The sequence below is a fragment of the Culex pipiens genome, chromosome 1, assembly GCF_016801865.2.
Source record: "Culex pipiens pallens isolate TS chromosome 1, TS_CPP_V2, whole genome shotgun sequence".
Lineage (NCBI taxonomy): Eukaryota > Metazoa > Arthropoda > Insecta > Diptera > Culicidae > Culex > Culex pipiens.
The window spans coordinates 82,039,966-82,055,145 of record NC_068937.1 but is presented as its reverse complement, the minus strand read 5'-3'; the positions used below and the strand labels follow the sequence as shown (position 1 = coordinate 82,055,145).

At 42.0% G+C, this 15,180-nt stretch overlaps 1 pseudogene; it reads left to right on the top strand.

Annotated features, from left to right (window-relative positions):
* Positions 1 to 5,326: 5,326 nt before the first annotated feature.
* On the top strand, positions 5,327 to 8,076 carry LOC120427590 (condensin complex subunit 1-like; annotated as a pseudogene).
* Positions 8,077 to 15,180: the final 7,104 nt, after the last annotated feature.

Genomic DNA, 15,180 nt, shown 5'->3' with positions numbered 1-15,180 from the left:
GCATAGTCGAAGACCACGGGTTTGAGTTTACGGTGGAAAGAGATTGTGCTACACTTTTCTATGCTGATCGTCAGGAAGTTACGCACGCACCATTCGTTAAAGTGGTTTAACTGTCTTTGCAGAGCTGAGCAGTTCAAAACGCTTCTAACAACGGTGAAGATTTTGACATCATCAGCGTAAAACAACCGGCACCCTTCGCTTAGCAGCATCGACAGTTCGTTGGCGAAAAGTATGAACAGTAACGGACCTAAATTACTGCCTTGAGGAACGCCAGAGAGACTTATGAACATGTCTGACTCAGAGTTCCCAATCTTGACTCGCAGAATCCGGTTGGTGAGGTAAGACTTCAGCCAACGAACGAGACTGGCGGAGACTCCGAGTCTTTCCAGTCGTTTTAGCAAAACTCCGTGGTCAACCCGATCGAACGCCGCCTTCAAGTCTGTGTACACTGCGTCGACTTGAGCTCCAGCATCCATTTCTTGAAGACAATGTGACACGAATTGTCTACCGCGTAGATCGCGACCAGAATCTTCCGGCGAGGCAGCGAAATCCCGTTCGAATCAAACAGGAACAGCCAGATTCGGGCGAGTGTCCTCCGAGGAAATCGGATAAGCGCCGTGACTTGGAGCAATCTCCTTCTCGTCAGATCAAAAGGGATGCTTGGGCAGTCAGAAGCTGGGACCATCCGGCCAGAACATGATCCTTACGTTTGATGGAAATCGGGCGAGGGTACGGACGGAAATGCGAGGACGTCGAGGAGGAGCTGCGGAAAGAGTTAAAGCAGCTGAAGTAGGCCGCCTACGACATGGCGAAGTCGTTGGCGCGGTATGCCGATGACTAAGGCCAAGACGAGCATATGAAGCCGCTGGCATCCATCAGAAATACGGTATGCCCTTATCCACATGCTCGGACCAACCGACAACGTCATCGAATCGCTGCCGCAACGCAACGCTGCAGCTGCGTTTCGGCAAGCTGAAGCTGCTGTTCAAATTGTGCCTGCACCGTCCTGCTCGCCCAGATGAAGGCGAATCGTACCTCGAGCTCAACTGAAATCAGTGGTGCAATCTACTCGCGATGGTCAAGCGTCTGAAAGCCGGAGATCACCTGGATGCCTGGATGCAGGAGAACCATCGACGAGACGACGCGATGTGGAAAATCTCCTTTAGCACGGTTTGCATGGTGGAGGAGACGAATCTGATGATTGTCACGATCGAGAGTCGAAGGAACATTTCACGAACAAGTTCAGAATTTGATTTCAACAAGAGTAAATAATCGATGGTTCCTAAAATAAGAAGTCGCTAACAACCCGTTTCTTTATCAGAACATCCCGCGCCATCTTGTCCCACTGGCACTGGCTTGACCTTCAGCGATTCCCTAGCACACCCCGTGGCTACTGGAACCTGGAGCAGAATACTGTTCAGTACCTGTCCGATTTCAACGCGAGTTTCCTCAACGTTTGTTTTGAATAATCGTGTAGATTATTCAAAACAAACGTCGAGGAAAAATAGTGTAGTTAAAGGAAAAATATCAATCTTGAAACAAAAAAAAGTTCAAAGGTATTTTTGTAACCGTGCATTTTTGGACATTTTTAACCAAATTATGTTTGATTTTCTCGCGCAGTGTAAATACAGTTTGTTTTGTTTTGTGTCGCTTGCTGTGATGACAGCTGGTGAATCAAAGTTTCGTTTTTCGATAGATGCAATCGTTCTCGTCGCTGATTACATTTAGTGTTTCATGCCCACCATGGCCGCAACGGACGTGGACCAAGAAAAGGACACCGGATAGGCGGATTAAGCGGAAAGAAATCCCCAGCAACAAGGTAACACACAGAAATCTCAGATGGAGTTTGAGACGGAATCGTCCAAGGCAGCGACGGTCATGACGTTGAGAACGGCTGGACTACCCTGGAAGAATCCATCGGTGTGTGTTATTGATTGTGGAACGGCCAACGAGTTCGTTGAAACCGAGTTTAGCGGAGAACAATTCGTCGTTGCTGGATCGATTTGGTTTCCGGAAGATCCGGCGCCAGCGGGATGACGGTGGAACGGTGTTGTCGGAATCTGAGCTGGAACCGCAACAGGCTGTCTTGTTGGCTAAACGAACAGAAGATGTACGGATGACGACCAGGTAAATTCTTCGCAATTCAAAAAGATATTTTTTTTTTCTAATTCTAGAATTCCGTTTCTAACGCAACAACCGGTACGTACACGGAATCGGTTGCTGCGATTGAGGCGGAATTCGTAAACGATCCAAATTGAATTCCGTTTAAGAATTCCGATTGATTTGACTGCGATGGACTTTTTGTTGACACTTTGAGTTGACCCATTTACATTGTTAAAAATAATGTTTATTTTGTTCTGTCAAACAGTTCATCATGCTCACCCTCAAGTAAAAATCAACTAGGGGAAATATACCCATTTTAATCACCTCAAGCCGTTCGACTAATTCTCATCACTTTTGAAGTTTTCCGCTATTAAATCAACTTTTTTAGATACATCAACAATGGAGAGTTGCTTGCTCACTTTTATTTGAGCTATTTGTTACTTTGGATTGTCTGTGCTTTGGAACAGCCAAAAACAATTTATGAAAGCTGGAATTCATGACCAAAGTGTAGATAGGCCGATAATAGAAATAGGCTGAGAAAGAGTATATTTCCCCTAATAGGTCACGATGGCTCTTTTGAAACTTGATACGAGATTTTAGTTTCTCTGCTTTGCTGAAAAATTTAACTGTCAATGTTGATTATGATTATAATTATTATTATTTAAATTTTCTTTATTTATTTTCAGAAAACAGCAACATAAGATCAACATAACTCAAGAATGTACTTTATTCAACGTAGTGAGGAATATCACCAGCCACGTATTGGACAAAAAAGATAAGTGAACATTTTTATCATGGTGTAAACTAGAGATTTGGCGAATTGTTTTTATTTACAGGTGTGTCCCTCAGTTACGCTTCGGACCTGAACCTGATTTTTGAAGCAGCGGTGTTACCGTAGAAGACGGTGTAGCACGACAGCGCAACTTCCCATCGGCAGAACTCCAATTTAAGCAAAATCGGCAGCTGAAGGTTATGTCAAACCTGGACCCATTTCACTAGACCGACAACTTTCACAGAATGGCAGAGATGGAGCTGTTCGAGGATTGGCTTCTGCGATTGCTACTAAAATTCTGGACGAGGTTTACTGCCACTCGAAGCCAATCTGTTCCATATGTAATTTTGTCAAATTTGAGTTAATGATATTAGTCCTAAATCATGTGAACTATCAGAAAACTAATAATATTGAGTACTTTATTCCAGAAAACGAAGATAGTCACACTTTTTCGTGAAATCCTAACACTTAGCCTTAAGGGCGGGACACATTTGCATTACGTTTTTCTCAGCTTGTTGTTTTTACAAATGGAATGGACTAGATTCGAGCGGCAGTTTACAACCTAGTTCAACCCTGTGCTGCATGAGATGTCTCATTGAGCTATGATGTTAGAATTATATAAAAAAAAAAAACACTTTTTCTAAGATCATATTGTATTTTTTTCCCTTATGTTGAATAAGTCACTTCTTTAGGCACTCGCGCCCTCTGAAATAAACAGCTACAGCAAGGTATTAGGATAATTTATGAACCAATATAACGAATCGAATAAAGAAATTATTTGGCCAAAGTAAAACAAATGAGATTTTTGCTCAATATTCCGAAAAATCCTTCCTAAAATGATGTTATTTCAAACTGTTATAATAATTTCCCAAATTGTAATGTGCCAGAAAAATCACTCGAATAATTATTTAATACCATAAAAATACCATTTGAGAAATGGTTGAATCCCTAAAATATATACGCAAAAATGAATTTTCAAGAAGCATTTGACAAAGTGTCGCTAGAAGAAAAAATCAAATAGTGAATATTGCTAACAACATATATGGGGAATAGTTCACTATTTGAGAGACGGTGAGGAATTAAAAAAATGATTTACCAAATAGTGGCTATACAGTTTGGTAAAATGTTGATTGAATATTTAACAAATGATTTTCAAACGGTTTTTTTCTATGCGGGATGATTTAGTGACCATATAGAAACATTAAATTACCTTTTAGGAAATGGTGACGATTTGTCAAATTGTTGGTTAAAAAATATGGAGTTATGTTTTCACAAATAGTCAGTATTTGAAAAATTGTTAATTTAAATTTTAAATGCTGCAAGAATTTGATCATATTCCTGATTATGAATTAAATATTTGACAGATCTTATGATTTTAGAGAACAACATGTAAAATTTTAGTGTTACACCTCGTTTAACACGTTGTTTGTGTACATAGGACCTTTTCAGATAAACTATATTGATGCATAAATATTTTTTTGATTTTAATCAAAATTCTTTTTAAAGAAGCTATTTGTACAAAATTAGAAATTGATATATTATACCATGTTTTTTTATTTAATCTACATGAAGTATAAACATGATTTTAGTTGAAAAAACATAGTTTCATAGCATCCTACTCTGGCCAAAATTTGTTGGTGACATCAACATTCAACTACATGGCCTTATTTTTTAGTTTAATTATTTTTAACAAAACCAATTCTCAACAATTGGGTCCTGAAATTAAGCTTAAATTTGTGATATTATTGTTCACTACGATAAAGCTTATTTTTCTGAGTACAATGACCTTTTGAACGACCTCAAAGGATTTAAAATGGATTTTTAATTCAATTTTTTTAAATTAACTTCACGGCCCTTCTTGACAGAAAAGGTCCTACTCGACAGCTCGTTCCAAGGGGACCAATATTTTTTTTTTGCATTAAAATGAAAAAAAAGTGATCAGAAATGGTTTTTAATCGTGTTTTTTACCGTTGTACATAAAAATGGACATAGGGCTTTAGTACCCAATTTGCTTGGGCTGCATTTTCAAAAAAAAGTTTCATGCGTTTCAATGGTTTCAATGTCGTTGGTTGCATCCAAGTTTTAATGCATTCCACTTGTATCTAACATTGCATAATATAGATCGACTTAATTAATCAATCGACATGATCGACATAAATGGCCGAACCCCCCTTTGAACATCTGTCAAAACCGTCAAAACAAAAAGTTGTCGCTGCTGCAAATGGAGGTGCAAAATAATTGTGGTGGCCGATTCCGGACCCTGTTTCGCGCGTGCAATCTGCTGTTTATTGAGATTTTCCGGTTCGGGACGAATGTTTTGGATGAGCTGGTTCAGTCGGAACTGCCGCGGGCGGACCGGGTGCCGGCGCTGAAGGACAACGAAAGATGAGGTGCTGTACAATCTGTTTCAACTGCCGTTGGAGAAGCTCCGCCGGTTTTGCGAGGAATCGTTTGTTGAGTAAATTGGAACATGTTTCGTTTAATTATTTTGAGATCATCACAAATCTTTCGTTTTCAGCGTAATCCGGTGCGAATCTTGCAGATTATGGAGCACCATTGCGCCGATCGCTGGCGGCGTGATGCTGCTGTACGAAGAGTTTGCATCGCTTCGATCTACCTGGTGTTGATCAAGGAACTGGTCGAGCGGCTCAACGTGGACACGACCGACAGCCAAACGGCAAAGCACATGAGCCAGTTGCTGGGGCTGGGAATGCTCGATGCGAAGCTTATCATTCCACATTTGTCCACGATGAGCGACGAACTGAGGAACCTGGAATCTTACGTGGTGCACAACTGTGTCCTGCAGATCATGGGCAAAGCCATCGTGACTGAGCTTACCTAGGAGGAACTGGCCGATGAGCTGAAGGAAACGCGCGATGACTTCCTGCATGATTTGTTCAACCACACGATGGACGTTTCGGCCCATGTTCGCTCGAAGGTGCTTCAGATTAGGCACTACATCCAGGGCCAGAACGCGGTTCCACTTAGCTGGCAGCACCAGGTGCTAGAAGGTACCGTCGAACGGCTCGAGGACAAGTCACTGCTGGTGCGCAAGAACTCGATCGCGTTGATCAAAACCTGCCTCGAGCATAATCCGTTCTCCGCTAAGCTCTCCCTGGCGGAACTTTGCAGGCAGTATGGGACGGAAGACTGCCAGCCGCAGGAAATTCGCAACAAGATGGTATAGCAGGACGCGGCGCTCAAGAAAACCGAACAGCAGTGCGTGTTCTACATGATGTTCTTGAAAGTGTACTACGTCAAGACCCGGCTCGGCCCGAAGCTGAACGAGGAGTTCCAGAAGAAGGAAACGAGGTCAATTTCCTGGAGGATTCGATCCGTTTCGCAGAAATCATTTCGGACGCGGTGCCTATGCTGCAAGACATGGTGATGTCCAAGTCCCAAACGGCTGTGTACGAAGCGCCTCAGCTTACCTGTTTGGGATCAAGGGAATCGAAAGTGGAGTACAGCATAATGAGCAGTTCCGATGCCGGGCGGACGAACTGTACGACGCGCTGACGCGACAGGACATGGTGCAGCATTTACGCAGGGTCATGTTAAGAGAGAGAGAGTGAGTAATTTTTTTTATAACGTTCCGTTTTTGATAAACTCACAGCTTGAAATTGAAAAAGATCATTAAAGTAGCTAAATTTATTTGAAAACGATGTTTTTCAACTTTTCAAAATGGTATTAAATTAAAAATACGGAATTTAGCATTTTGTTTTGTATTTTACAGCAAAAACTTGTGTGTTGTGAAAGGCTAGTCCACAAAGCGCGCGCTCTCTCTCTTGTATTTATATTTCTGTTTTCTCCCGTCGCGCGCGGCGACAAACAAAAGAAGTCAGCGCTGGAAATTGACAAGTCAAAACTCCTCTTGTTTTGGTGCGTTTCGTCGTGGTCGTCGCGGTTCGCGATTGTTTATTAGCATCTTCACTATTTTCGCGTTCGTGTGTTGTGTTTTCAAAAGTGAGTGTAAAAAGAACTGCCTTCCATCCTCACAGCAAGTATTGGCTGCGTTTGTTTACATCCGTGAGCAGCTAGAAAAAAAAGTTCCATCCTTCCGTCCAGCGGGATCGAAGCCGCCGAGGAGGAAAAACAACACAAAGAAGACAATTGAGTGGTTTTCCGGATCGTTTGTTTTCAGAAGTGTCTGCTTCTAGGGTGCTACGTGAAACTCCAGCAGGTTTGTTTACTTTCAAGAACTGACCTTTGAATCAACCAAAACAAATCAACCGGAAAATCACGCAAACTTTTAATAAATTTTAATGCAAACAAACATGTTTTTTTCAGATTTCGACAAAAAGTACTTTCCAGATTTGCGATTCCGACCCCAGCTGCCCCTTTTCATATGTTGCTCCTGATTTGTAAAATTTACCTCTCGGAATCGATACTTGTGATTTCTTTTTCTATTTCACAGGACTGAAATCCGGATATCAATCTAGGTTTCTATGTAGGAGAAGAATCCTAATTCTCCCTACAAAGGTAAAGTTTGGGACGGATTTTTTTTCTATAGCAAAATTCAAATCTTTTCGAGCGGCCAAGCCGCAGTTGATATTCTGTTGACGGAGCTGGCATTAAAACCAATGCTGCCCGAGAGTCTTCGGCCTAAGTGGAAACATTACAAAGAATGTACTGGTATGTATGTCGAGAAGTTTTATTTTTGTTGTCGATTTTGAAGGGACCGTCGAGAGCGGGAGTTATCAAATTATAGAACGAAAAATCAAAGCAAGCTTCTTGAAGGGACTGAAAAATTTATTGACAGCAGGAGCAATATTGATATCGAGAAGATCGATAGCCAGAGAGTCGACTGTATTTGCTTTTTTATGTCAAGCTCGTTCTTTGTCCATCGGATAAATCAGAAGTACTGTTTGATTTGCGCTTTCAAATTATGTTCTCAAAATTCTCCCATTTCAAATGTGAAACTCGATTTATTTACAGATTTTGTATCGAGGATGTAATTTATTCAACGTAGAGTGGAATATCACCAAGGGACTTGAATATTATATTGTAAATAAATACATTGTGGTTTATTTTGTTTTGTTTTTTCAAGGTTTGTACCTGAAGCCTGCTTTGAACTGAACTTGAATTTCGTCAAGTGCGACAAGATCATCAGGGTACGACACGCTCTCATCAACCAGCGGTCTCACAAACTACAGATAACCGGCGTGATACAGCTGCGCCGTTTCCTTTCGCAAGCAATTTGAAGTCAAGCAGAGTACCTGATCGACGACGTCCACAGGATGGCGAAGATGGAGCTGGCATCGCAAATGCTACCGTTGTGCTGGATGGGGCGTACGACTTTGATCAACCTCCTGCTGTAGCGAAAGTTTCCTTGAGATTTATTGAGTTTAGAATTAGAAATGCCTTATTTTTTTAACAAGCCAAACCTGAATTTAGACACACGCAATACCTCTTCTTCCCTGAATTAAACACCTGTTAAAAGGAACTCCCTTTTTTAGCTTAGGATTATTCGATCATTGTACTACTAAAATGACAAAATAAATTTAAAAAAAAAACTGTACTGTTTTTTTGCTAAAAAAAAAAACCCGAAAACCCTTGAAAAATTGATGTTAATTCGAGTTGTTACAACTATTTCCCAAAATGTAACGCGCCATGAAAAATCACTCAAATAACTATTTAAAACCATAAAAATAATATTTGAGAAATGGTGAAATCCCTAAAATTTATACGCAAAAATGAACTTTCAAAAAACATTTGACATAGTGTCGCTAGAGGAAAAAATCAAATAGTGAATATTGCTAACAACATATATGGGGAATAGTTCACTATTTGAGAGACGGTGAGGAATTAAAAAAATGATTTACCAAATAGTGGCTATACAATTTGGTAAAATGTTGATTGAATATTTAACAAATGATTTTCAAACGGTTTTTTTCTATGCGGGATCCTCCCGCATAAACGAGAACCTTAAAAAAACTTTTTGTTAAATGGTTTTCTCACCATTTCAGAGATCGGATTTCCACGGATCGTGGAAAAGATCCGTAATGTTTCCAGTGTTTAAGAAAGGTGCAAAACGGTCGGTCGAGAACTACAGAGGAATTACGTCGCTGTGCTCTGGTTCAAAACTTCTCGAGATCGTGGTCGGGGAAGTCATCATGTTTAACTGCCGACCATTCATCAGTTCTGAGCAGCATGGATTTACACCTGGTCGCTCCGTCACTACTAATTTGATGGAATTTACCAATTTCTGCATTGAAAATCTGGCAGCTGGGCGTCAAGTGGATGCTGTCTACACCGACTTGAAAGCCGCATTCGATCGAATTGACCACGACATTGCCCTTCAAAAATTTGCAAAACTCGGTTTCTCTGCACGTCTTTGTCGCTGGCTTGAGTCTTATCTCAAAAATCGGATCATTCAGGTGAAAATTGGAACATCGCTGTCGATGGAGTTCTCCAACGGTTCAGGAGTGGCACAGGGTAGCAACCTCGGCCCGATTGTTTTCAACACTTTCTTCAACGACTCCAACTCTCTCTTCAACGACAACTGCAATCTCTCGTATGCTGATGACTTCAAGATCTTCCTCGCTATTGACAACTTACCTGATTGCTACAGACTGCAGTCCCGCCTAGACAAATTTGCCAACTGGTGTGCGTTGAATCGTTTGGAGCTGAGCGTCTCTAAATGCACTACGATATCGTTTCATCGCAAGACCAGCCGGGAGGTTTTTACATTTGAATACACACTGGATGGACACGCGCTCGAACGTCTGAAAGTAGTGAAAGATCTAGGAGCTCTACTAGACGAACCCTTATCTTTTCGCCCACAACAAGCAGCAGTCGTGGACAAGGCCAACAGACAGCTCGGTTTTCTGTTTAGAATGACCCGCGAATTCGACGACCCCCTCTGTTTACGCTCGTTGTACTGTGCGCTAGTCCGCTCACACCTGGAATCATCGGCAGTTATATGGGCTCCCTACCACCAGAACTGGATCGATCGTATCGAAAGGATCCAGAAAAAGTTTGTCTGGTTTGCCTGTAGGAGAATGCCATGGACGGACCCAACTAGACTACCACGTTACGAGGCACGCTGTAACCTGATTGGACTCGAGACCCTGGAAAATCGTCGGACAATATCGAAATCTATCTTCGCTGCTAAAATACTGACTGCGCAAATCGACTCCCCCAATCTGTTAAACTTACTTAATACCCAAATTTCTTCTAGGGACCTGCGAAATCGTCCAAACTTCCTCGCACGACCGCGTGTCAGGACCGAGTTCCACAACAACTCACCAGTTCGATCGATGTCGGCGGCGTTCAACGAAATGTACTTCCTGTTTGAATTTCACGAGCCCATTCCAAGATTTCGCGAAAAACTACGCATCGAGTTCCAGGAGCGTACAAGAACTTTGCTTGGTGCGCCTCGCCAGGATCCCGTCGTTGGCCGGTTACGCATAGGACGACAATGACTTGACTTATTTTTAAAATGTATTGTAATTTACCACGTATGTTGTCATGTTATCAATCTCGATGTAATTTATTTTAAAAGAAGTGAGGTTTTGTGCCTTTGTGAGAATGATTCTAATGTTTCAACTCACATCGGCTTTTGCCCTCGCCAACCAAAACATCCATGTAGACCCTTGGTTCGATGGATTAATAATAAATAATAATAATAATAATAATCGTAACCACTATTTGAAAAATGGTAGGAAAACCTTAAAAATACCATATCGGAAATGGTACCCTACCATTTTTCATAAAGTTCGACCATCTGAATTGAGGGTGGTTAGCAACCCGCATAGAAAAAAACCGTTTGAAAATCATTTGTTAAATATTCAATCAACATTTTACCAAACTGTATAGCCACTATTTGGTAAATCATTTTTTTAATTCCTCACCGTCTCTCAAATAGTGAACTATTCCCCATATATGTTGTTAGCAATATTCACTATTTGATTTTTTCTTCTAGCGACACTTTGTCAAATGCTTCTTGAAAATTCATTTTTGCGTATATATTTTAGGGATTCAACCATTTCTCAAATGGTATTTTTATGGTATTAAATAATTATTCGAGTGATTTTTCTGGCACATTACAATTTGGGAAATTATTATAACAGTTTGAAATAACATCATTTTAGGAAGGATTTTTCGGAATATTGAGCAAAAATCTCATTTGTTTTACTTTGGCCAAATAATTTCTTTATTCGATTCGTTATATTGGTTCATAAATTATCCTAATACCTTGCTGTAGCTGTTTATTTCAGAGGGCGCGAGTGCCTAAAGAAGTGACTTCCCGCATAAACGAGAACCTTAAAATAACTTTGTGTTAAATGGTTTTCTCACCATTTCAAAGATCGTAACCACTATTTGAAAAATGGTAGGAAAACCTTAAAAATACCATATCGGAAATGGTACCCTACCATTTATCATAAAGTTCGACCATCTGAATTGAGGGTGGTTAGCAACGGTAACCTTAAAAATTCCCGAACAACGTTTCGTCAAATTACCATTTGTGTAATGGTAAAAATAAAGTAAATTTTCGCGAAAAAGCGACGTTTTTCCACCGGTTTTTACTGTTTCAGAAATGGTTTTTAAATGGTATTTTAAGGTTTTTCTTACAATTTTTAACCTTGCTGCTACTATTTTAGAAATGGTTCGTAAATGGTTTTTAAGGGTTTTTCTTTCTATTTTTATTGAGCACTACTATTTTGGAAATAGTTTTCATATGGTATTTTTATGGTTAATCCTACATTTTTTCCCAGTTTCATTATTTCAGAAATAGTTTTTAAATGGTTATTTAAGGTTTATCCAACAATTCTCGACCAGTTTTTACTATTTGATTAATGGTTTACAAATGGTAAGTTAAAATTTATCTTAAATTTGTACCTACCAAATTTGTACAGAATTGTTCACTTTTTGACGGATGGTTCACAACAATAATATTAGAACTTTTTCGGCTTTAATTCTAGTTGATTGCCGATTCTGTTCGGTTGATCATACTGCCAAAGTCGTCCAAACCTGAAAAAATATGAAGAAAAATTCACAAAGTATCGAGTAGAATTAAACATTCTAATATGTGTACTTATCTGATGATTCAAATGATTTCCTTGATTAATGCCAATTGTGCGTTCGCTTCGATTTAGCTTTGTCGGTTGGCTGCCGCCAAGATCTCTTTTGATTGCCGATCGAATCCTCCAGCACCAGCTGTTCCGTTGTTTCAAGATCTCCACAGCGCTGAAATGATCAACAAGAAAAATGTAAACAAAGTATCTGGTAAATCGAATGATTTATTTGAAAATTATACCTGCGCACAAAACGTAAACAACGACCAGCCGCACAAACGTTTCACTTCAGACTGTTTTTGCCTGCGCTAGCGCTTGCCTGCACTAGCGCAGGTAACGAGCGTAGCGAGAGAAGAGAAACGAGAGAGCGCGCAAGGCAGATTATTAATACTCTGGCTTGCGCTCTCTCTCATTTTTTTCTCTTGCTACGCTCGATACTTGCTCTCGCAATTATGCGTTAAATCCAAAATTATTATTATTATAATTATCTATTGAAAAATGATTCGCTCAAACAATTGAAATAAAGTAACAAACATCAGAAACATGAGTGTTTAAAATTATTTATGAATTTCGAGCCTTTTTGTTCTTGTGCTCCTCAATTTGTTTTCTTTTTTGGTTGATATAGATTTTGTCAATAAAAATTGGTAAACTCTGGATTGGCTTTCTTTGGCAGCTCGAAATGTGGGTAAAATCAACATATTTCTCACCTACAAGGACGGCTTCCTGTCCGAGTTATTCCAGCCACACTTTGTCAAATTGCTCGACCCGAAAATGAATAAGGGGATTGAAAGAGGGATCTTTTATTTCATGAATCAAGAATTTTTAGATACCTAAACCGACGACACGACAAGACACTCGGAGAAATAATCTGATTAAAAATTGGTCTCGCCGTGAATCCCGTGAAATCACCGTGAGCCACCAAAGTCACGGTAAATCGACAGACCCCTCGGTTTTCCTATAAAATAAAATCGACTTGCAACACTGATCGAACCACCGGACCGAGGTGTCAAAACTTTTAGTCCCTTGTTTGGTTCGCCGCGTGTGTTTGGTTTGAAGTGTGAGTTTTTTTCCACGTCCAGACGCCTCCGTCCTTCGTCAAGACCGGCCATCGGCCCTCCCACTGATCTCGGGTTCACGATGGAAGTGGCCGTTAATTGTCAGTGTGCATCGTCCCGGTTCGTTTGCCTGCTACCCGGCCTGTCCAGCTCGCCACAATCCGGAATGCGTTCTATCTGCTGAAGCAGGGAAGTTGAGGTGGAATCGGAAAAGCCGCAGCGATCATCCCGTGGGACCACTTTTTTAATTCGCTGTTCCGGTACTATCAAAATCTGCGCCAGGAGCAGAATCCCGGTTCCGAGACGGTTAACCGCAGTCGAGCTTTAATTAGAAATACCAACCCGCAGGAGATCGCAGGATTGCAAGCGGAGTTTCAGAACGCGTACGCCTTACTCTAATCGCTCTGCTACAACAGCCGAACCTCGGAAGTCCTGCGCTTTATTGTACCACCATCACAATACGACGTTGGCCCTGATGGCCAGCTGATTCCCATCGAACGCCAACCCGAACTTACATTCACCGTTCCGGTGCTACCGCCAAGCTACACAGCATTCCCCAGCCTGTCGGCCTCGGACGAGTGTACCCGAGCTTGCCGCGGAGGAAAACAGCCGAGAATCTGCTACTACCGCTTAACGAACGAGTACTCTCACTCCCATAACCCCCTTTTTCCTAGACTAACCACCTTCTTCCCTTCTCTAGTACTTGCTCACGCCATCGCTGGCCAGCTTCAGATTGGACTGATTGAGACCGCCGCCACGAGGTTGGTCGCGGGGGTTTCCGCCAAGTCAGAGGAACGCATCTGGGAGTTGTTGAAGTAGGCAGCGTACTCTTCATCGACGAGATTAACGCCATCTTAGCGAACCGCGTCAACGCAAAGGACATGGAAAGACGAGTCGTCGCGCAGCTGCTCTCGCGGATCGAAGGCGGTGACGAAATTCCGGACCGCGAAACGTGCGCACAGATTCTGAAAATTATCTGCAAAAACTTCAAACTTGAGCAGACCAAAAACTACGAAAGACTCGCCAAATGAACCCCCAGTTACGTCGGAGCAGATCTGCTGGCGCTGGTCATCCGCACGGCCACGACCGCCATCAAGCGAATGCTCACCAAACGCGAACGCCAACTGGTCGCTGGTCGAGGCCATTCGCGAGCGTGATCTCGATGACGAAGTCATATCTGCCAAGAGTAAGATCAATCGAAATACCTCCGTCGATGACGTGGTTGCGCAGGATAACGAGCTCGTGTACATGTCAACGATGTCAACTGAGCGGGTTGACGAGGCCGCCCGGAAGCAAATGGTGAGTCTGTTTGATTGAGATAGTTTTTGGAAGATATCAACGTTTTTCTTCTTACAGAAACAAAGCGTCCACGCAAACTTCCGCCGAAGATTTCCAAAGAACCGCCCGGAATCCAAAGAACGTCACCTCATCAACCCGGTACCTCAACGAACAACTGCATCAAGAAAATGCGACTCGCCGGGGCCGGACGCCGTCGAGTGGTGGTTACAACAATGTTTGGCATTTTGCTCTTGATACAGAACGCCGAAATCCGGTGTGAGCTCAGAATACAGTGTACGTTGGAATCTGCTCTTGTCGCCATTTTTTCTAATTTCAACTATTTGCAGTGCTAATCAATCCGACCGGAAGTGGCAGGTCGTCAACGACGCTCAGACGTTGCTCGTCCGTTTCTGATCACGCCGCGCACTATTTGGCACAACCACGCTCAACCGCAGCCACCGAATCCATTTGTTGCGCAACACAACCCTCCTACTCGATGAGCAATGGCTATTAAGGAAGATCACTAGGCACGCTAAATGTGCTGCAAACCAACCAGGATGAAAAGCAATCGCCGTTCATCATGCTGTTGTCGACAAGTTGGACGAGGATAACTGGCTGATCCTCGTGGAGACGCAATGAAGAGGTCGTAAGAAGCGGTCGTCAAATCCAGTCGTCACGGAAGCGCCGGAAAAGTTGCAGTAGAGTTTTGTCTCCAGTGGAACAGTGACTACAAAGGAAAGAACACCCGCTTACAATCCGGTAGGTTTTGATTTGATGTAATTTTTTAGTATTCCTTTCTAATCAATTTTTCTACAGACTTACTACTTACTATCGGGTTTGAAACCTTCCCGTAAATACAACTCGGCCATCGGAACGCCATACCTGCGCCTTCACCTTCGAAACGACCGCTGCTCGGACAACCGCCGATAATTCCGCCGCACTCGCAGAATAAATA